Source organism: Otolemur garnettii, unplaced genomic scaffold (assembly GCF_000181295.1).
Source record: "Otolemur garnettii isolate 467f Iridium unplaced genomic scaffold, OtoGar3 scaffold00005, whole genome shotgun sequence".
Classification (NCBI taxonomy): Eukaryota; Metazoa; Chordata; class Mammalia; order Primates; family Galagidae; genus Otolemur; species Otolemur garnettii.
Genome location: NW_003852400.1, coordinates 42,255,093 through 42,278,505, shown reverse-complemented (window position 1 = coordinate 42,278,505; position 23,413 = coordinate 42,255,093). Strand labels below are relative to the sequence as shown.

At 40.5% G+C, this 23,413-nt stretch overlaps 1 pseudogene; it reads right to left on the bottom strand.

The window, feature by feature from the left end:
* Positions 1-535: 535 nt before the first annotated feature.
* On the bottom strand, positions 536-18,349 carry LOC100946985 (annotated as a pseudogene).
* Positions 18,350-23,413: the final 5,064 nt, after the last annotated feature.

The following is a 23,413-nucleotide window of genomic DNA, read 5'->3' as shown; positions in this document are numbered from 1 at the left end:
CTTAGAGACTTTGCAGAACCAGTGTAAACACTAAAGGACTTTGTTAAAAGGAGGGGAAAAATAAACAAAGCCCTAGAAAAATCTTTTCCTTGCACTCAACTTGGATTGGGGTTGAGTCCACCTTGTAGGATGTGAGAGGAAAGCATGCAGCTCCAAAGCAGCACTGAGTCTCGTCCTCCCACCCCTGCTCCCTGACAACTCTTGGCCAGATTTCAGCTGAGCACACAAAGACCCCAGAAAGACCAGGACGGTCTCTCTGGAGGGTTGAAGTGGGAAGGACACCCCTCAAATTACAAATACATTTAATGTGGAAGGAGCCAGGACTGTTCTGGGGGCATTCAAATGCCCCAATCTTCCCCACTTGCTCCCCAGCTCAGGGCCTAGGCTCAGAGACTGGCAAGCACAGTCTCCACACCTGACCTTCTAAACCCCAAAAGAACATCCAGAAGTGTGCCCTTCTTCTCCCCCACAGGTGGGCTCTGCAGGGCCTCCTGGGGGCGGTGTTTCTGCAGCAGGGCCTCCGCAGGACCTGGTCTCAGCTGCCTCCTGTCAGAGACATGAGGTCTTCCAAAGCATTGTCTTGGTCATTGTTGTGTAATAGCAAAACCTCCTTAATGTCTTTCAGGTAAAAGCCCATTTCCTTAAATTTGTTCATTAACTGAAGAAACTCCATCATCTTATCTTCTGAACACTGGTGCATTTACAGAGCCTCTTCCACTAAAAGAGGGTCAAAGCCCCTTTCACAAGCTGTCCGTGTGCAAAGACAGTCAAGAATCTGTCCTTTCCTTTCTTCATGGTTCTTAGGACACACTCATATGAGTAGCCCATGTGGACCACTGTCTCCACACACTACTTCTCACTGAGAAACAGTGTCTGTAGTTCAGAGTAGGCCTGGGGACAGCTGGGCATGTTGGGCACTGTGACATTGAGAAATTAAAAGGGGTAACTATGGGACCTGTGTTTGGAGGTGACAATTCTTCCACGTGCACAGACAATACAGAGTGGGAAGGCATCTGGGAGGATGTCAGGTTTGGTATCTCCGAGCTACTGTCCAAGTTCAAAGCTGAAAGACCCAAGAGTTTGATGCCCATTGAGATCACTGGCACTGCTTTGCATGGAAGGCTTTTGGGAATTCTGGGACATGCCATTGAGGAGGCAAGATACACTATGGAAAGTGCTAACATCAGAAATAGAAGTAAGTAAGATAAAGACAAAAAATCATCCAGTGGTTTTGGCCTCTTAGAATACAGAGCTAACTTTGATGACAGCAGCTTGACTAGCTCAGCAGGAAACAGGAAATGATACCGCCCTGATTGGATGGAATGCAAAGAGAGAGGAGGAGACATTCATTATGCAATCCAAAGGGTTCAGATTAGAAGAGTAGGAATGAAGTTAGATGATAAGGTGAGGGGACCATTGATTAGGAAGGGGGCTTTTAAGATTACAGCATGCTTGTAGGATGGGAAAAATAGAGAGGGAGGTATTAAAGATGACAGGAGAGAGATGGGGTGGCTTTAAGAGGCAGAGGGAATGGGGTCTAGATTCAAGTGGAGCTTAGTCCTGAATGAGAAAGGTGGGCAGGATGAATTTAGGCTTATGGTAAGCTTATAGGTCAGAGTGCAGGAAGCTGAGTTTGATATCTGTAATTTTCTATATGAAAAGGGATGCAAAGATATCTGCAAACCATCAGTGGGCATAACATAAGCCTGGAAGTTTGGGGATTATTCCTGATCTAATCTTCCCTCCCTTCCGCTCTGTTATGTAAAGTTGTTTATAAATAGGTTGACCATTACTCCTGGGGTGTCCAAGACAGTCCTAGTGTGTGCTTATTGTTCTTTTGTAATTATTCATGGCACCAGTTGACTCTCAACAGTGTACCTGCTGGAACAATAAATTATAGAGAGACATGTGTGTGCATGTGTGTGTGTATGTGCGAGGCAGGAAGCAGGAACGGGCTTGGTGTTTGGTCATTCTCTCCTGCAGTGCAGATGCCTGCATCAGACCCAGAGGAGGCAACGCATATATTGACACAAGGCTGGGGCTTTTCTAGGAAGATAAAGTGGCAGGCTAGAAATGTGTGAAATTTGAAAGTTCTGGTGACTGGGCAGCACAGGGACAATGACATCTACCCATGGTGCTGCTTTTATACACAGGTAAGAACCTCAGGAAAGCTTGTGCTTTGAGGCTTCTCTAAAAGGAAAAGCCAATTCCTCACGTTGGTCCATAAGGCCCTGCGTGACCCACACCCACCTCTGAACTTCTACCCGCTCCCTCTCCTGTACTCCTCTGTGGAAAAGAAGACCACAGCCTCAGATGTTACCATGGGGACTGCAATCCAGGAAGGAGGGAAGGAAATGACTGAGTGTCTAGCAAGTGGCACCCTAGACCCTTAACACCTGAGAATTGCAGCCTTTCTTTGTATATTGATACAACCTAGACACTCCCCTTCTCCACTCAAGAACGGCCTTGCACATCAACAGGGGTGCAGAAATTTTGTAATATACATGAGGGGGGCAGAAGGACATTGCAGTGGCCAGGAAAGGGGGAACTAGGATTACTTGAGGCTGGGAGATACAGTAATCCTTAATTAGCAAACCTCAAAGGGCCACATGGAAGGAGTGGCAATTACATAGGTTTCCCAGTCAAATATTAGCAACCTATCATCTCACGGGACTTTAGTTCTCTCTGTATAGCAGCTCATCAAACCTGAAGCTCTGAGGAATCATGTCTGCAGTGGAGCAAAAAGGAAAAGTCAATAGACAAACCCCTAACTGCGTTCCATCCTCAGGATCTTTACACAGTGGTTTCCTCTGCCTGAGATGCTTGTATTATGGGCAGTTCTGATTTAATGATGGTTCAACTTATAATTTTCCCATTACAATCATGCAAAAGTGATACGCATTCAGTATGCTCCGTGACTTACCTCAGGGTTGTGCTTGAATAAACCCATCAGAAATTGGGAATATTGTAAATTGAAAATGCACTTTCGACATGGTATTTTCAATTTACGATGAGCTTATTGGGATGTGACCCAATAAGGTTGAGGAAGGTCATGTTCTCATGACTTGCCCTTGCTGCCTTCAGGTCTCTGTTTAAACACATTAACTGGTGATGCCTTCCATCATCCCCTATAGAAAATAACTCCCATTTCTGCTTAACCAATTTTTTTTCTCCATGGCATTTTTCACCACCCGATATACATATGTTCTTATTTATGGTTTGCCTTCCTGCTGCAATGTGAACCCCACGTCACAGGAACTTGGCATGGCCACTGCTTGCCTGTAACATTGCTTGGGCCACAGCAGGTTTTTAATACTATTTGTCAAATGAAAGAATGAATGAGTGGGTACTAAGAGTATGGATGCAATGTCTGTTTTTATGTAATTTGGATAAACCCTTATGATCAAATGGTGGAAATAATTGCATCTTGATTTTTTACAATATGAGTAAGAATCTTGCCCCCTTTTCCCCTTAGAAAAAATCTATTTGACTTGTAAGGTACCCTCAGTTCTCTAAAATCAAGGGCATAAAAAATATTAATGTTGAAAAACCACGACCCAAATCCCCGTGGATCAGTGGAGCAGGCAATATTGTCAAAATATTTTGCGGATGAAGACATTAAAACAGCATCTGCTCAAGGCCAACTGGTGTGTACCAACTCTGGGACTCAAGTGTTCCAACCCCGAAATCCGTCCTGTTTCCACAGCTCCACACACCTCCTTTCTCACAACCCACAGAAAGGAATTCTCTTTGGGAAAGAGTCATTCCTTTCACTCTCTCCACTTCCCCACCTCCCAGACTCTTTCGACCAAGCCCAGCCTGGCCTCCTCTTCCTTGATCCCAACATCTAATCTTGTCACTATCTCCAGTTACCACATCCCATGCAGTGTGCTCTGCTCTCATCCTTCCTTCAAACTGGCTGCTCCCTCCTTGAAATCCTTTCCTTTCCTGACTTGCATAAAACACAGGCTCCTGGTTAATTCCCATTTCAGCAATACCCTGCTTGGGTTCCTCTGGCTCCTCATCCTCTGAGTGTACTCTGTGTGTGGTGGTGTCTCCACACAGGCAGTGCCTGTGGCTCAATGGGTAGGGCACCAGCCCCATATACTGAGGGTGGCAGGTTCAAACCCGGCCCCAGCCAAACTGCAACAAAAAATAGCCAGGCATTGTGGTGGGCGCCTGTAGTCCCAGCTACTCGGGAGGCTGAGGCAAGAGAATTGCCTAAGCCTAGGAGTTGGAGGTTGCTGTGAGCTGTGACACCATGGCATTCTACCAAGGGTGACAAAGTGAGACTCTGTCTCAAAAAAAAAAAGTATTATGTAGAAATGACTCCCAAATGCCCCCTTGTCCTAAAGTTCCCCCTGATTTCAGCCTTACTTGTGTTTCCAAAGCCCTGGTTATGGTTTTGTTTGTGTCTCCTCTTGCCAATGTGATGGTTGGCATTAGGGAAGTGGCGTGTTAGGGAGGTAATTAGGTAGTGAGCTCTCATGAGTAGGGACAGGGGGAGGAAGCAAGGCTTCTGCTGGTCTCCTCTTGCCAATGTAATGGTTGGTATTAGGAAGAGGTGTGTTCAGGATTAGGTAGTGAGGGTGGCGTTCTCATGAATGGGGGCGGGGAGAGGAAGCAAGGCTTCTGCTGGTCTCTGTCCAGAGAGACTGCTGCCTGCAGTTCCTCCCTACACCTCTCCCAGGAGTCAGGAGATCCTCCTGCCCAGACTCACTGTGTCAGAGAAGTGCTTCGTAGAACATGGGGGAGTCCATTGTCCCTCCCCCTCAGAAAGCCTGTATTCTCTATGAGACTTTTGAACAAAATGTTCTAGCCAGCTCCCCATCCTGAGTTACCATCAAAGAGCTTCTTATGCTGCTGCAAACTAGCCTAAGTCCATTTGGCCATTCAGCAAACATCATGCTCTTGTTTGGTAAATATTGAAAGCCGATGGTTCTAAGTGGGTGAAACTAGACATTCCATTCACCATAATCTCACCATCAGGTGCAGAACAAAAAAGGGACAAACTGCATGTACAGTCAGAATTCAGTCCCCCAGCCTGTGTGTAGTAGAAGAGGTCAAACCCCGCCCGTGCCACCTATGCGTGAAATGTACATTTCACAATGAGTGAACACCCATCTCTGCAGTCAAGTCAGGATTCTTGACAGAATGCTCTGTGAAGCCACTGGAAGAGAGCCCAGTGGATTTTAGACCTGCAAAGCAGCTGCCAAAGTCCTGGACTTACCAGATTCTTAAGCCTCATTTACACATGCATGTAATTTTCAGGAACGAACACAAATCCCCTCTAACACTCCCAGGTCCCCTTTCCCTCACACCAGTAATTTCACCACTTAAAAATATAAACAAATAAAATATTCTGACATCCCTTCCTCTAATTAACATAGCTTCATAGATTTTATTTCAATAAGTGCCAAGAAATTAGCTGTGGGGGTTTAGATTTCTGCTTAGGAATTCTGTATAGCTAATTAATAACCTCATGAATGTCAAAGATTATTAATTAGTCCTAGGATGATTAGAGTTAATCTGGACACATAAATCACAGGGTGTATAAATTGTGGGGGGTTTTTCTGTTGTTTTTGCTGTTTTGTTGTTAACTGTCTGAAGTTAAAATAGGAATAAGCCCCAATGTTTCTCACGTGTAGGTAGCTCTCAGCTTCCTTCCAATGCAAAGCCATTGGCAATCTCTCTCTTTCTCTGTCTCCCATACTCCTGTACACACACACATGTGTTCATGTGCACACAAGCACACACACACACACACACTCTGCTTGAATTTGAAGGGACTAAAAAAATTACACAACAGCTGTGTACTTCCAAGAAGGCTCCTATTTCTCTGGATCAGCAAAACTTGCGATTTAGTTCATTTGCTCACTATGGAGTATTTCTCAGAAATCATCGAGAACACGAATGCAGACAGCATGACTGGAAGGCTGAGAAAATGCTGTGGTCTCCATATGCATTTGAGGTTTCAGATTCTACAGATGGCACATGTGAAACTGACACCAACACTGCACTGCCTCTCCAATGATAACTGAGGGGCAGCTGCTTCCTGGTAATCCAGTAAAACCCAAGAGCCCAGAAGAAAGGCTCAGAATTCCCTTCTCCCTTCCAATCACCATGCACCCTCCCACCCAACTGCTATGTGGGGAAGAAAGTCACCTCTCCCTCTTGGTCACTCCCATACACCTATACACGGACAGTCCTCTCATACTCTGCTGGGTATCCTGTTGATTGAAGTGCCTGCATCTTTATTAATTATAAAATTATGTCTAAATAATCTAGATAGCCCCATGGCACCTCCCGTAGTGTAGATGATTCACAGATATTTTCATTTTGCCTATACTTCATTCATTCATTCATTTATTCAATGACTTTCGGACTCAGGGTAGAATCTTTGAAGGTAAATTCAAAGGGGAAGATTTGAGCACTGAGCTCTGCTTCTGGTGCTTTCGTTTCAAGTATCTGAGCATGGCATGGAGGTTAGAGGTTAAAGACAAGGGTAGCTTTATGGGAAGCTGGTCCAGGCTATAAGCTATTGCTTATTTGCTCTTCCCAATCATGATTTTAGATAGATAAGAAAAAATAATAATAGCAATAATTTTTTAAAAGACAACTAGCATTTTAAAACTATTTACTTTTACCTGGTTTCTTGTACCCTCAATGAATCCCCAACAATAAATTTTTTTTAAAAAGTATTTATTTTTTTCCAGGGACTGTTTTAAGTGCTTTACTCATTTAATACACACAATAACTTTATGACCTAAATACTATTAACACCACCATTTTACAGATTATATAGTGTCTGGAATTCTGCTGTTAGAGATTCACTTACTAGGCTTAAACAACACCCTCTTTCAGGCCATTTTCTCATTTTAATGTTCATATCCATCAGCACAATGATACACTGCAGTAGTCCTGATGACAAACACACTTTAATATAAAATAGTGTACAAAATGCTTCACCTTCTGGTAGCTTGCTTTATACTGGAAGGAAGATGAAGGCTACCCACACCTCCAAGGATTTGGAGAAAAGGGCTCTGAAAAAAGAGGGCAAACAGGGTGCAGAGAGGGAAGGTGAGATATATACCTATATCATATCAGATGAACTTGATCAAAGCCACCTAGACTGGGAACCTTGAATCTGGGGTGTAATTGGGAAATGACTTGGTCAGAGCAACTTTTGTCTTTTTAAATGCAGTTGTCTGACCCTGAGCTAAACAAAACTTTTGGAAAAAGAACATTTGAACCTTAGATGAATGAACTGACTAATGCCTACACCCAACATTCAATGCACATGTGGTTGTTATTCGAGTAATATTGTCTCTCATCGGACATTTGGCAATGCCTAGAGATATTTTTCATTGTTATCACTAGGGGATTGGGTCTTACCGACATCTAGGGATCAGAGGCCAAATATACAGCTAAACATTCTACAAGGCTCAGGACAGCCCCTCCCCACAAAGATTGTCTAGCCCTAAATACCAATACTGCTGAAGTTGAGAAACCCTGCAGTATATCTGAAACTGCATCTGTACCACAGGAATTTGAGTCTGGGCCTCTGAGATCCTGGTTGCTGTGATACAGGGGTCCCTCTAGCAGTATGAATCATAAGTCTAATCCTAATGAGTCTGATTGCTATGACTACACAGGGGTCATAGGTCAGTATTAATCATAAGCCTAATCCTAATGAGTCTGGTTGCTATGACTACACAGGGGTCATAGGTCAGTATGAATCATAAGCCTACATCCCAATGACTCTCCAGCTCTTGATCCATCCCCACGGTCTATTCAGCTCTCATGCAAAAGCTAGCAGGGATGTTCTGTTCTTTATAGGGGCTGTCCCTCCCTCTACACACAGAATGGAGCATAAGCCTTCACCCTTCATGATGAAACCCCTCCAATATTCCAATCTATTTCAACTTTATAGAACCAACTTTATGTGACAAGAGAACAGAAGAGAGTGGGAAAGGTGCCTAGTCCCCTTCACCAAAATGGTAGCATGAGAATCAAGGAACTCTTTCTCTTCCAATGCTGACTAAACACACTTGAATTTGTGTTTTATCTTTCTTGGCTCTTTTCATCTACCCAGTCAATGTGGCCACCGGATAGCCATAGCCAGCAGAGTGGTATCTTTGTTACTCTCCTGGGAATGGCTTTGAGTTTAGCAACAGCAACAAAATCCTTCTGGTGTCTGCTAACCAGTGCACCTCCTCACCGGTGCAAAGATCTTCATGTGCCCCATTGACATTGATGCTCCATTATTAAAGTAATGAAGAGACAGTCCATTAATGCTTTTCTTTCTTATTGCTGCAGTTTTTTGAGCTCTTAGACTATTGCCTTGGCCTTTCTGTGGGTTCGGTATGAAATGAAAAAATTAATGGGAAACTATAAGCATGAGACCATTCCAAGTTCCTCCCTGAGTGACTTGGTATGAAGCAATTTGTTCTCCCAGACCCAGATTGTGTCCGCATGTACTGATTCTTTGGGTCAGGTGACTAATAAAACACCCATCCAATAGACACTGGATTATCTGCCACAGCCCTTGGCTGTCCAATCTCTCACGTGGACCACATCACTCTTACTGCACTGGGAAATGTAAAGAGGTCCGATGAATGATTTGCTGGGGGGAAACTTGGAATCCATCTACTTAGAATACTTCCAAGATCTTGTGTTCAAAGTCAGCCTTGAGAGACAATGATGAAAGTGCTTCATTCATCTCACTGGTAACTCTATCAGTGACCCTGCAGAGGAAACCAAGTGATGCAGCACTATTGCTACCTTGTGAAGTATAAGTCACTATATCTTCTTGAAACTGCTTGGGTAGAGGAAGAAGGCCAGACCATGCTTAGCTTCAAAGTGTTTCTTTACCTGTTTTCTCAAGTCTCTTCCCTTGGTCAAACATCAACTCAGCAAGAATCACTGATTCTAAGAGTGAACCCGTCCTTCCCAAGAGAATATTCTGAGAAATCATCCATTAACCGTACTCTACCAAGGATGTCCAACCTGCAGCCTGCGGGCTGATTGCTGATTTTGTGAGGACTGTTTTTGTTTATCCAAAAGCAAAAAACTTTTGATTATCACAAAAAGTATACACACACCTTTTTTTTTCTTTTGCTAATCACCTGTCATTAGTGTTTGTGTATTTAATATTCGGTCCAAGAGAACTCTAATTCTTCCACTGTGCAGCAGAGAAAAAAAAAAAAAGCATGGACAGCCCTGCCTAGCCTATAGCATCACTGTGCATCATTCTTGCAACAGGTGGCAAGAAACATCTCAAGTGGTCCAGGAATCAAAAGCTGATAAAGGAGAATTTTCAAAGACGTCTTTAAAAATAGTAAACCAAATATATAACTTTGATTATTAAAAAAAAAAATTTTCCAGCTTTTAAGATCAAAAGCTTCTGAAAGGGCTGCAGTGAGATTTAGGAATGTGGCACTTGAGGGCGCCATTAGGTTTTAAGAAAAGAACTTTCTGCTCCTTTAAAGTGCCGTGTTTGGACCCAGGCTTTGTCCAGAAACTCTATGAAATAAAACTGAATTTAGATCTCTCTGCTAAGAAAAGGAAGGGAAACATTAATCTAGTCTTTTTAGACTCAAGTGGGATTAACCAAGATTCAGTTGACAAGTTCTAAATTCTTTCAACGAAGATGCCTTTACCTAGCCAAATGAAATAAAAAAGAATATTATGTTAAAAGATGCCTTGTGTATTTTTGTAGAAGTGACAGTTGCTTAAGATCAACATTCCAATGTGAAACAAGAAAAATAGTGGGAACAAATTGCATAATAGGGATCTTTTGACTTAAAACTGGAAACCTAAGCTGTTTGGGTTCCATAGGGAAATTTTTGCTTTGCTTGGGGGTTTGGAACTCCCAGAGAAAAGAAAAGCTGATATGTGACTCAGCTTATTCATCAGGCTTTGTCTGCCCTACTTGCAGCAAAAAGTAGTAGAAAATGACAAGGAGGGTTAAAATTCTCAAGTGTTGCAGAGGGGGGTTCACACAGTTTCTAAAATGAATTTTTAGTTCAATTGAGTTTTTAATGGAGCTAACCCTTCCTCAGTGTTAGTGCAGAATTTGCCACATGAGACAGTCAATAGGAAAATAGACTGTAACAGAGAGTTGAAGACAACAGAATAGAGCATCACTGATCCAAATTGGAATGTCTCTTTCCCACCTTCCACCTACCTCAATCTTCAGTGTGAGTTTCCTGGCTCCCAGAGACTTTCTTTTTATTTTTCCAAATGATCATTTCATTTCTTAGATTTTCTCTTCCAGTTATACTGTTTCCTAAATGAATCTAGTCTCTTCATTCAATTGTAAGACCCTTGGAAGCAGGAGACAAATATTATGTCTTTGTTACCTCCTGTTGCCCAGCCCAGGGACTTATCAGGCACCTAATAAAGACTTTCAAATTTGCTGAATTATTTATAGAGAAAAAAGAAGAGCAAAAAAAATTTTCTTCCATTTTCTTGTCTTTAAAGGAAGAGAAGATGATTTCTACTGGTGAAAAGGCTTCAGGAGGTCAAAGACTTAAAAGGGGCCTTGGAGTTTATTATCACATGTATGTATCACCTTCCTTTCCTGAGGCATTTTTAATGGCAAATTACCATGCAGATAACTGAACACTACAAGACCTATGTTTTAGGAAAATGAATCGAGTGACATTATGAAAGGTAGACAGGAAAGAGGGGAAAGTGTCATCCAATATTTGTCACATTTACCAGATGTCAACTCTGCACAAGCTGCTCTATATTTATTGTTTTCAAACTTGAGGAAACCTGCTCAGAGGGAATTAAGCAACATATTCAATGACCTAGAAGGAATTGATTGTGCTGAGAGTCAAGCCTGGGTGTATGTGAATCCAGAGACAGTGGTCCTTCCACTGCAACGGGTCCTGTCTCTATGAGTCTGCTAAGCTGCCCATGCGGGAAGCACGCAGCAAGAGCCGGGAGAGAACAGCAATGTGGTATGGCGTGGGCTGTGTTCTGCCAGCTCAGCATTCATGGTGGGCACCAGGCCCGCCCTGGGTCTTCCACCTGGAGCACTCTCCCTTCCCTGCTCCTCGTGGTTCACTCCCTTCCTTGCTTCAGGGCTCAAACCTAAGGCCTTCTCCAACTTCTCTTTAAAATGACAGTGACCCCACTCCTTACTGGCCCTCTTTCACCTGCTTTGTTTTTCCCTTCAGTCGTCAGTCCCATCTGACATTCTATGTATTTTGTTTAATTGTGTATCATCCACTTCCACTAGATGCTCTGGGAGGACAGGAGCGTGCGTGTGTGTGTGTGTGTGTGTGTTTCAGCAAGCATTCAGAATAGTCCCTGGCACAGAGCAGGCAGTTAGTAAATATTTGTGAATAAATGTTGTATTAATGAAGCTATGCAGACAAATAACTATAGCTATGGTACTGCCAAGGGCAAGAGAAAAGGAGGGGACAGTGAACCAAGCTTGGGCACAGAAAGGCTGAGAGTCAGGTGGTTCACACAGGGTCACACAACTGAGCTGGGGGATGAACTCATCTTCTGACTCCTATGCCAATAGTATATGACCAGAACACCAAGCAGCCTCATCTCTCAGAGCCCCAGTGACGGCTGATAAAGGTAGTAGGACAAGACAACATTAACTACTACTGAGCACGTGTCAGATCCTAGATGCCCTTGGAAAAAATAGAGGATTATTTTTTAGTCTGTGGCAATAGGCACTGATTGCTAAAGATGTAGTGGTTTTGCTTGTGGTGGCCAAATCAGAGATAATTATTTTACTCTTATTGTAGACTCCTGTTGTATCTCTTAGGGAAACAAAAGTTAATTTACAATAAATCAGGAGTCAAACTAATCCCCAGATCTGAATTGTCAGGGGGAATATTAGTTCATTTCTTAGAAAATATTAACAACTTACTAAATTGTACCCTGGCAGCATCAAAAGCCCAAAATACTTTCTCTAAATGCTTTAGCTGCCACCAGAAATGTCTAACAGACTATGAGTTAGTATTGCTTGATGATGTAGTGACTATCCTATTTCACCTGCCTTTCCCTTAAGACTCTTCTGGGTATTTGCCTGGAAATTTGATTGTACATTCAAGGTGGCCGTGTGTCTTGAATCATGAAATGTGGCCCATTGTCCTCTGTCCAAACCCACAAGATTATTTCATAAGACAGCCCACCATTGAGTCCCTGGAAAACTAGTTCATTGAAAGAGAGATGTATGGTTAATTGCCTGTGGCATTCCAAACACAGCTGTCAGCTTCCAGGTTCAGCCAACCAGCAAGATTCCAATGCAAATATCTGTGATTGGCTCAGCAGTCAAGCAGCAAGTTGGAAAGCCAAAGAGCAGAGCAACATTAGTGGAAAATAATTGCCCACTCATCAGTGAATCTAGACATGAGAAGACCTCCCAAGAGCATCATTAGAAAAATGGCTAAATCCTTGGATTCCTCAGCAGTCCATTCACATACCAACCTTCATATGTGAAATGACCTTCAGTGATCATCACCATATGCACTGTCACCCTCAGTCTCCACAGAAGCAGAAAGTATTCATTAAGTTCTCACTGTCTGTAGTGATGTTCTGACCACCAACCGAGCACATTGTCTGGTGGCTCCAGTCTTTAGATGTCCACATCCTAAGTTATAATCATTGGCTAACGCTGAAGCTGCATTTCACAGAGATCAGCTTCCCTCTGGCTGCTGCATTTTGCTGCAGTTGTTGTTTTAACCTTTTCAACATCAAGATCATGCTTGTATCAGACACAGGCTATTTTAGATTCTCTGACCAGAAAGAATAATAAGTATTTGAATAGTATTTTCATGAGTACAAAATCAATTTATTCTTTACTAAATCTCTTTCGAAGGGCACTTATGATTTTTTTAAAATGACAAAAATAAATCTCAGATAAGGTTGTGACTTACTGATTCATAGTCTGATGTAAGCCGTAGAGTCTATGTTTGATAACTCTGGGGAGACAACAATTTCAAAGAGCCTGAACCTCTCCAGAGGAGAACGCTTGTGGTTGGAAAGGAAAACGAGACCAAAGCTGCTTGTGGTCGCTGCTCCTCCACAAACTCGTGCCCTTGAAGGATATTGTTGACACCCCTGCATGTGTGTGCTCATAAGCACTGTGTCACACCTTTCATCACTTTAGCCACTTTAATTGGTACAGGAATAGGCCCGTAGGACAATAATATTTAGAGGTGTGTTGTCGATACCACAACTGGACGACAACCTAAGTCCAGTAGTTTGTTGCACAAAGATATAATTATTGAGACAAAGAAGATTGCCAAGTGAGCCCACCCTTAGAAACTGATGCAGGGGTGCAAGGCAAGAACTAGAGTGAGGCCCCGCCACTCTGAAGGAGCAGGCTTTGCAGCCCACATCAAAGGGCTGATGGTCCCACCCAGAAACCAGTTAACTAGTAGCCCTGATTGCCTAATCCTATACCCAATAAACTATCTTTAGAAATTCTGTCTCCCTAATTCTCAGGGAGGTGGATTTGAGAAATTCTGCCCATCTCCCCACTTAACACTAGGAAGGGCCATGTGCCTTGGGGTAGATCATGGTGTAACTAAAAAGGGGCTAGGTATGTGGGGGCAGGTTGTGAGGAATGGTGAATTTGGGCATCAGGAAGTCTGCCTTCAGGGCTCTGCTCCTTTATCTTGAAAAAACTCCACCATTTCTGAGAAACAACTCAAAAGGCCAAGTAATTCATTAAGGCAGAGGGGTCATTGAACTTTGTTCATGGGGCTGGTTACAGCTGCTTTGGAATTGACATGTGGATAGAGAAAAGTGCTCTCATTCTCTCTGTCTCTGTGGGAACCAGGTCAGCCTGAAGCTAATGGCAACCATTTGCATTGACCACACAGAAAAATCTATCTGCAGAATGAAGACGCCACACAGGGTGTATTGGTCAGGGGGGCTGCTAGTTATAACAACCAATAGAGATAAGTTTATTTTTAGCTCTGTCAACAGTCCAGCACAGTAATCCTGACTGAGCAGCTCATCCCCATGCAGCACATTCATGATGCAATATCCATCTTCTTGATGTTCAAAAGTTAGATGCTCTCTGTTGAAGCACCTGTAGACACCTGACACCTGTAGACTTAGGGCAGATGTGTGGCTGAATAAAATACAAAGAAGCTAGGGGTGGAGAATCCACAATTAGGACTCAGAGTTATTCATTGTCCTATTATCGCACAAAGGATGTCTAAAGAAAGGTCTAATGTCAAGGAATGGGGAGTTCACAGCTGGGCATTCCTTTTCTTCATGACTCTTCTCAATCTCTCTCTTTGTTCTCACATTTAAGCCACCATCCTCCAATGGCTGGTGGTGGGATCGGTATTTCTAAATCAAAAGCCTAGATGGATGATTCCGACTATCTGGAAACTGAAGGAGCTCTTGAAATTTTACCCCAAAATACTACTCCTTACTATAAAGAGTAGTTTGAATTAAAGGCCCTTGGAGATCAATAGGCATTTAGAAAAGGGTTTCTCTTTATCTGCATAAACCAGACTGATCCATCATAAAGAAAAGTTGAGTTCTTTTCTCCTCTCTGCTATCTCAGGAAAGATGATCAAGAATACAACAAAAACTGACCCAAATCATTTTAAACTTAATACTTGTCTCTCAGGTTAATTTTCAAGTCAATTTGTTTTTCCACATCCATTTGTTTATTGCCCATAAACAGAATTGCCTATATTTCTCCCCTCTAAAAGGAAGGAATAAAAGTATCTGGATCCCATTGGGATATTGAGTAATTACTCTGTGATCCTCCCCATGCCCATAGTAAATAAACCTCTTACTTTTATTAATCTGCCTTAATTGTGAATTGATCTTTCAGTGAACTTTTGGGGGGAGGTTTCCACTCACCCCCATAAAGCAAAGAAACAAAAATGGTTTTACTACTTTCATTTCATTTTAGCAACTGTGTTGATCCCGCTCCTGCCCTGTAAGATAAAGTAGACACTCCACATAACCAACTAACTGTGACAAATCTACAGTTAAAGTCTGGGTCAACTCCTTGAGAAATCAAGAGGCAAATAGGATTAATGAGAGCTTCACAGAGATGCTGCCACCACCGATAAGCCTTTCATAAATCTGTGAAGGACAGAAGGATAAGAAAGCCTCCGGGTAAGCTCTTCAGTGCCTCACCATCCCACAGCTGAACAACAAAATATTTGTTCCCCTTCAGATTCAACAGCCCCAGAGCTTAGCTCAGATATACAAAGAATCTAAGGTCATCTCAGACACATCATTAATATCAAACTGTTTCCTGAGGAAAAATACAAGTCTGAGTCAGCAGTCATTGACTTTTGGGCTTTGCCAGATGCCAAACACTTCTGAAACCATATTCTTCTTTTTCTACTATTTCTCATACTTCAAGTGGACCAAGGGCACTTTTTCCTCTGTGAGTCAATGCTGATTCATTTCTTTGCCGTATTCATGTGATTTTCTTTGCTATACTCTTTGGCTGAAGCTTATCTACCTTATTCTATAGTTCCCCTAGCAGGAAAAAGAACTTAATCAATACAAAATGGCACAGATCACCCAAATGGCCCTTTAACCTCATAAAGGGCTTGTTTTACTAATTGCTATAAAAGCATAGGATCAAGTTCAACATATTGGCTGTATAAATAGAACTTTGGAATCTATGAAAGCGTGATTCACTCTAGCTGACAATCATGCAGCCAGGGCCCAGGCTCCATCCCCTTCCCTCCTTCATTTCTTTATCCATTACAATATTGTGTCAGTTGGTGGTATGACTAATCATCACATTGGGACACTCTGAAGAGTGAAAGAAAGCACTAAAAATGAGTAATAAGCATAAATTAACTGTAACAGGTATAAACTGAGACTGTCCAGGATAAGTCAAGGTGTGAGTTCACTCAGTGATTGTTTATCCTGACCCAGTCAGCCAAGGCTGTATCAGAACTGTGAAACCCAGGCTGGGCACGGTGGCTCATGCCTGTAATCCTAGCACCTGGGAGGCTGAGGTCGGTGTATTGCCTGAGCTCACAGGTTCATGACCAACCTGAGCCAGAGTGAGACCTCATCTCTAAAAGTAGCCAGGCGTTGTGGCAGGCACCTGTGGTCCCAGCTACTTGAGAGGCTGAGACAAGAGAATCATTTGAGCCCAAGAGTTTGAGGTTACTGTGAGCTATGATGTCGTGGTGTTGCAGGAAGACTAGGCCCAATGGAGAGAAAGATCACCCAAAAACTGTATTTAGGAGGAAAAGGCTTTTATTTCAGCCTGCGGAGCAAATGGCATAGAAGAATTCCAAATGGCCATGCTCCCCGACTGACTTGGTCTTTCCCTTTTTATCTCCAGTCAAAAAGTTCCAACCCACAGGTACCTTTCTCACTGGTCAGTTTGAATCAAGCAGGAAATGGTGTTCCAGCCCCCACAGAACTACAGGATTTCACAGAAGTGGAAAGTTCCAGGTCCTAGGAAGTTAAGTCTACAAACTCCTAAGAGCTGAGTCACCATGGACAGGACCCTGCAGGTGTATCCTTGTGGTCTCCTTGAGAAGACCTGTTCTCCTAGACCTCACCCTTCCTGGATATCCTCTCTCAATGACACTATACCCAGGGTGACAAAGTGAGACTCTGCTCCCCCTCCAATAAAAAACCCTGTGAAACCAGGTCAGTCATACAGTGAGATTACATGGAATATATTTTCCATCTTTACACACAGTTAGGGCTTTCCAAGTAGAGGAAACTAAAACCTGGGTTAGAGGAGAAGCTTAGATTACAAGGGTGTGAGACATGAAGCCATCTGCTCTCATTCATAGGCTAATAAAACTTATGTCTTCAGGAGCCAAATATTTACATTCCAGGGTAGGGACTTTCCCCTGTCTCTTCCTGAAAGAATTTATTTACATTTAAAACACTGTAAATGACTAGGTCACATGGTTTTATTTTCTCCTCTCTCAGAAGGGAGAGGACAACTGTCCTGCCCCTATATAAACTGACATTAATAGTTTTCTTCTGTTGTATAAGAAAACCTCTTTTGGGAATGCAGAAATTTTGATAGGGATTGCATTGAATTTATAGATCAATTTGGATAGTATTGTCATTTTAACTATACTAAGTCTTTTAATCCATGGACACAAGATATCTTTATTTATTTAGGCCTTTAATTTCTTTCTGCAATGTTTCATAATTTTTAGTATACGCAAGTCTTGCTCTTCCTTGGTTACATTTTTTTGTAAGTATTTTATTCTTTTTGATACTATTGTAAATGGAATATTTTCTTAATTTCCTTTTTGAGTTGTGTGTTGTTGCTCCTTTTGAGTTGTGTGTTGTTGATTGTAAACAACAATGAACTCGGTTGTTGGCTCTAATCATTTTTTGTGAATTCTGCACGGTTTTTCAAATCTATAAAACCATGTCATCTTCAAACAGAGGTTGTTTCATTCTTCCATTGTAATCTAGATGCATTTTATTTCTTTTTCCTGCCTAATTATGCTGGCCAGAACATCTCATATGATGTTGAACAGAAGTATTAAGAGCAAACATCCTCATTTTCTTTCTCATCATAGGGGAAAACTATTCAGTCTTTTACCAATGAGTATAAATATTAGCTGTGGGTTCTACATAGGTGCCCTTTTTGTTGAGTGTTTTTACAAAATCATAAAAGGGTATTTTTGATTATTTTTCTGTACCTATTGAGATTGTCGTGTGTTTTTTCTTTTTTTCTTTTTATTAATATGGTGTATTACATTGATGGATTTTTATATGTGGTTTCCCTGGGATAAATTCTACTTGATTATGGTGTATATATTTTTATATATTGCAAGATTCAGCTTGCTAGTGTTTTGTTGAGGATTTTTGCATCTGTATCAATCAGTAATGTTGATTGGTAGTTTTCTTTTTTGTGATGTCTTTTTTCCTTTGGGTATTAAGGTAATGAGAAGGGACATTGAGAAAGGGATTTCAAGAGAGGTGGGAGGAAAACCTGGCCTACTGAACCAACAAGTCCCAAAGGCCCATAAGAATGTAGATATGTAGTAACCTAGGTAACCAATAACCACTAGAAAAGGGCAATACCACCTGGAGGTGCAGAAAGGCCAATGAATTTGCAACCAACTTCAAACAGAGAATATATTTGTAAGCCCTGCAAACCTCTGTGTGTGTGTGTGTGTGTGTGTGTGTCTCTCTCTCTCTCTCTCTCTCTCTCTTCTCCTCCATGAGTGGGACCCACTTCCAACTCTCTTTGGAAGTGCTCTAAACTTTCTTTTTAAATAAAATCTCTTTGTTACCTTGAAACTTGTGTATGTTACTTTTGCTTCCTATCCACACTGTGCCACTCCAGTTTTTTTTTCAGTCTCCACTTACTTTTGCATTCAATTACCATTGCGCCTTGGATGAACTTTCAGTCAACTGGGTTTAGGGAACTGAGGAACCCCCCCCCCCCCCCCGACCCCAACAGGTAATACTGTGCTCATACAGTGAATCAGGAAAAATTCCCTTCTTTTCCATTTTTTGAGAAAATTTTAGAAAGGATTGATGTTAATTCTTTTTTTTTTTTTTTTGAGACAGAGTCTCACTATGTCGCCCTCAGTAGAGTGCGACTTAAGCTTAAGAGTTTCTCTTGCCTCAGCCTCCCAAGTAGCTGGGACTACAGGAGCCTGCCAAAACGCCTGGCTATTTTTTTTTTTTTAATTGTAGTTGTCATTGATGTTTAGCAGGCCTGGCTGTGCTCAAACCTGCCAGCCCTGGTACATGTGGCTGGCTCCATAATCACTGAGCTACGGGTGTCGAGCCTATTAATTCTTTTTTAAATGTGAGGTAGAATTCACTAGTGAAGTCATTTGGTCCAGAACTTTAACTTGTGGGAAGATCAATAACTCAATCTCTTTACTGATCATAGGTCTATATAGACTTTCTATATCTTCTTTAGTCAGTTTTAATAGTTTGTGCCTTATAGGAATTTGTCCTTTTTATCTCAGTTATCAACTAATATGTTGGCAAACAGTTGCTTATACTGTTCTCTTTTAATTCTTTTTAGTTTAGTAATGTTCTCTCTTTTATTCCTGATTTTAGTAATGTATATTTTCTCTCTTTTTTTCTTGGTCAATCTAGCTAAAGGTTTGCTGATTTTGATAATCTTCTCGAAGAATTTACTTTGGATTTATTGATTTTCTCCTCTATTCTCTTATTCATCCCTGCTTTAATGCTCTAATCACTATTATTCCCTTCCTTCTGGTTGCTTTGCTCTTCTTGTTCTAGTAATAAGTTTTTTATGGTGGAAGTTAGGTTATTGATTCAAGATTTTTATTATTTTTTAATGTAAAGGTTAAAGTATAAATTTCCTTCTGAGCACTGTTTTTGTTGAATTTCATAAATCTTGATATGTTATACTTCCATTTTCATTCATATCAAATAATTTTATAACTGCTCTTGTGATATCTTCTTTGGCCAATTGGTTATATAAGAGCGTTTAATTTCCACACATTTGTGAGATTCCTAAATTCTTTTCTGTTATTGATTTCAAAATTTCATTGTATTATAGTTGGAGAATAGACTTTGTATAATTTTAATTATTTTAAAATTATTGGGACTATTTTATGGCATAAAATATGATCTATTCAAAAGAATTTTTCATGTGTACTTGGGAATATGTAGTGTGCTATTGTTGAATAGCATGTGGTACAGACATCTGTTAGGTCCAGTTGCTTTATAGTGTTGTTCAAGTGTTTTATTTTTTACCAATATTTCTAGTTGTTTTATCCATTATTGAAAACAGGGTCTCACAGTCTTCAATTGTTATTGTTAAACTATTTCTCTTTTCAAGTGTGTCAGTTTTTACTTCATGTACTTTAAGGCTCTGTTGTTAGATACATATACATTTATAAATTGCTATATCTGATTAATGGATTGACCTTCTTTTTCTCTAGTAACAATTTTTATCTTAGAGTCAATTCTGTCTGACAATAATAAAGTCATTCCAGCTTTCTTTTGGTTACCATTTTCATCATTTATCTGTTACCATTCTTTCACTTTTAACCTATTTGTGTCTTTGAATCTAAAGTGAATGTCTCTTAGACAGCATAAAGTTAGAAATAGTTAGAAAAAAATCTTTTACAAAAACACTTTTAGATTTTTTGTACAGCAGTTCTGCCAGTAATTACCTCTCTCACCTTTTCTGGGAATATCTTAGTTCCTCCTCTATTTTTTGAGAGATAATTTGCAGAATATAAAATTCTTGGTTGACAATGTGCTACTTTTTTCTTCTTTCAATACTTTGCAATGTTATCTTCTTGTCTTCTGGCATCCATGGTCTTTGATGAGAAAGTCACTATTATTCTCATTGAAGATCCTTTGTATGTTGTCTTAGCACAGATTCCTGTGACAGAATACCACTAACTGAGTAGCTTAAACAATAGACAAATATTTCTCACAGTTCTGGAGTCTGAGAAGCCTGAGAGGGCTCTCTTTCTGGCCAGCTGGTAGCCACCTTCCTATTATATTCTCTTACAGTGGAAAGAGAAAGCTCTAGTGTTTTTTTTTCTTTTCTTACTACAGCACTAATCCTATAATGGAGGCTCCACCCGCATGACCCCATCTTAACCTAACTACTCTCTAATGACTCCACTCCTAAATCTATCACATTGAGGGTTAAGGACACATTTAATCCATAGCATATATGATAAGTCTTTTCTCTTTTGCTTCTTTCAAGAATCTCTCTTTGTCTTTGACTTTCAACAGTTTGATTGTGATGTGTCTAGCTGTAAATGTCTATGAAGTTATTTTACTTGGAATTTGTTGACCTTCTTCAGTGTATAGATGAATTTTTTTTTTTTTTTTACCAAATTTGGGAAATTTTCAGACATTATTTCTTCAAATATATTCTCTGCCATTTTTATCTCTTCTCTTTCTAGGACCCCCATTGTGTATTTATGGGTAATGCAGAGTCTCTTAAGTCTCTGAGGCTCTGTTTATTTTTTTTTTTCTGTTCTTTTTTTTTTTTTTTCCTTTAAAGACAGAGTCTCACTTTATCTGCCCTCAGTAGAGTTCAGGGGCATCACACCACTCACAGCAACCTCCAACTCCTGGGCTTAGGTGATTCTCTTGCCTCAGCCTCCCAAGTAGCTGGGACTACAGGCGCTCACCACAACACCCAACTATTTTTTTTTTTATCTTTTTATTTTTTTATTTTTTTGGTTGTTGCAGTTTGGCCAGGGCCAGGTTCAAGCCTGCTACCCGCAGTATATGGGGCTGGCACCCTATTCACTGAGTCACAGGTGCCACCTTTTTTTTTTTTTTTTCTGTTCTTCAGACTGTGTAATCTCAACAGACCTATCTTCAAATTCACTGATTCTTTTTTCTACCTCCTTAAATCTACTATTGATTTCCTCTAAGTAAGCTTTGTGTTTTGGTTGCTATACTTTAGAACTTCTATTTGGTACTTTCTTATAATTTCTATCTATTTATTGATATTCTTTATTTGCTGAGACATTCTTATCAAACTTTCCTTTAGTTCTTTAGACATGGTTTTCTTTTTTTTTTTTTTTAATGATTCATTTATTTATTTTTTGAGGTTTTTGGTCAGGACTGGGTTTGAACCCACCAGCTTCAGCATATGGGGCTGGTGCCCTACTCCTTGAGCCACAGGCACTGCCCTAGACATGGTTTTCTTTAGCTCTTTGAACATATTTGAAATAGCTACAGTCTTTGTCTAGTAAGTCCAATGTCTGGGCTTCTTAGGGACAGCTAAATTGTTTGCTACTTTCCTATGTATGGGTCATACATTTTTGGTTCTGTGCACATCTCAGAAATTTTGTCAAAATGTAAACATTTCAAACAATATAATATGACAATTCTGGAAATTAGATTCTCCCTTCTCCTTAGGGTTTGCATTCATTGCAGATTATTAAATTATTGTTTGTTCAGTGACTTTTCTGAAATAATTCTATAAAATCTGTATTATCGTATATTGCCTCTGAAGTTTCTACATGATTATCTGAAGATTGAACAGAGGTTTTATTAAATACCTAAACTAATAAATCTCTCAATCTTTCCCAAGGGGCTGTGTGCATGTTGTGTCATACCTTCAACATTCAATTAAGCAGTTTGCAGCTCTGCCTTAACCTTCACTTCCTACTTATGCAGAGCCTCCAAGTTAGCCAGAGGGGAGAACTTAGGGCCATCTCAGCTCTCATGAGCATGCACACAGCCCTACATATGCACATGGCCTTCCAGATTCAGGAATATGTTGCAGCTCTTCAAAGCCCCTGGGGACAATTTATTCTTCAACATTTCCTTTTATACTTTTGCTCACAATAATATTGACTCTAATTGTTATCCATCACCTCAGACAGCTGTGAGGTACCTATGCTTGCCTGTAAATTTTTTGACAAATGACCCCAGAAAAAGGTTTTTAGCACTGGAAAAGTCTGAGTAAAATCCAATAAAAACAAGCCTTTAAGTGGGCTCTTAAGCAACCACCAGATAAATCAAATAATAACTGTTCCAAGCAACCACCACATAAACAAGATAAATCAAATAATAACTGATCTTTGAGAGCAAGGCTTTGAATGAATTCAAGCTTTGTTTTGATCTCTCCTGTACTTTTGCTGATGTCCCACCATGATGTGGTTCTCATGTTATCTACCCCCTGATCCAGAAATCTCATGTTTACTTTCAGGATAATCTGAATATATAGATAGATAGATAGATAGATAGATAGATAGATAGATAGATATAAATATATATAGATAGATATAGATACACACACACAATGACAATATGCCCAATATTGGCCTTACTGACTTGGAGATATCACTTCCGGTGTTCAAGTCAGAGTGATATTTATATTCATCCATTTCATTCAATAATGTCTTTCACTGCATTTGAATTTTATCAGGGTCATGAAGTCCAAGCCAAAAAAATGTAAACACATCTCTTGTTTTCAGAGATCATAATAGGATCTTTGGATTTTTGTGATTTTTTTCTGTTATTTTTCTACACTCTATAGAGCAACATGCTGCATGTCTATGGGAGACATATTTTCTCTAGGCAAATTACGACTCTGAATGGAACTCTAAAAGAAGTACAGTTTCTAGGAATATTGGAAAAGAAAATATAATCACAAGAAAAGAATTAATCTAATAATAGAGAACAGTTTCTTTGGAATCTAAGAATTCTTCCCTTTCTCTATTTAATAACAACCTACTACTTCTCAGATCCCTTCTTCTCTTTTCCCAATCCCAAAATAGTTCTTTAAATGGAGCAAATGAATAATAAGTAAATTCTTAGTTTGGATTACTGGATTATCTGCTCATGAGGCCAAGATTATGGCTTTCATGTCCTTCCAGGCATAAGGGCACCAGCTCATGGCATTATAATATCAACAATCCTCCAGTAAATGAATAGTTTTAATGAGGTAACTCAGCTAATATTATTAAATTTTAAAAGG